Raw genomic sequence first — 1,049 nt, 5'->3', positions numbered from 1 at the left:
CTGTTGTAGCCCATCCGCCTCAAGGTTGTGCGTGTTGTGGCTTCACAAATGCTTTGCTGCATACCTCGGTTGTAACGAGTGGTTATTTCAGTCAAAGTTGCTCTTCTATCAGCTTGAATCAGTCGGCCCATTCTCCTCTGACCTCTAGCATCAACAAGGCATTTTTGCCCACAGGACTGCCGCATACTGGATGTTTTTCCCTTTTCACACCATTCTTTGTAAACCCTAGAAATGGTTGTGTGTGAAAATCCCAGTAACTGAGCAGATTGTGAAATACTCAGACCGGCCCGTCTGGCACCAACAACCATGCCACGCTCAAAATTGCTTAAATCACCTTTCTTTCCCATTCTGACATTCAGTTTGGAGTTCAGGAGATTGTCATGACCAGGACCACACCCCTAAATGCATTGAAGCAACTGCCATGTGATTGGTTGATTAGGTAATTGCATTAATGAGAAATTGAACAGGTGTTCCTAATAATCCTTTAGGTGAGTATATGTTATGTATGTGTGGCAAATTCTTCATACTGTATTTAGTATATCACACTTGCAGCAACTTCCAGAGCAGATGATTATTATTAACAAACACATGTGTCACTTTGACAGTTCCACAGGCAGCAGCTTTCTCTACTGGCCGTACTGGGGGAATTCAACACAAACTGTATTGCAACAAGGAATTTAAGAAAAAATAAATAAAACAAGGCACAGTGTTTTCAAACCACCCCCCTTTATTCCATTTATGCGGGCATAAGGAGGTCCTCCTTCCTTCTGCTGTCATTACTCGCTGTTCACAAAGATCACAGATGACAGTTAGTTGAATAAGTCTGTTTATAGCATGAGTCAGCGCTGGTGATAATCTGACTGATGTGTTGCCACACTGTGGGGCCAACTGTCCATTCTGTCTATTGAGCTACAGATTCCTGTCTGTGCTTTTATCATCTTTAGAGAGGCGTGTGGACTCCAATGACCGAGTGTACTTTGTCAACCAAAACACCAAGACAATGCAGTGAGAAGACCCCTGAACCCAGGAGTGAGCTCAGTGCCACAAAA

Source organism: Micropterus dolomieu, linkage group LG01 (genome assembly GCF_021292245.1).
Source record: "Micropterus dolomieu isolate WLL.071019.BEF.003 ecotype Adirondacks linkage group LG01, ASM2129224v1, whole genome shotgun sequence".
Classification (NCBI taxonomy): Eukaryota; Metazoa; Chordata; class Actinopteri; order Centrarchiformes; family Centrarchidae; genus Micropterus; species Micropterus dolomieu.
The sequence above is the reverse complement of the archived record's forward strand: the minus strand, read 5'-3'. Positions refer to the sequence as shown.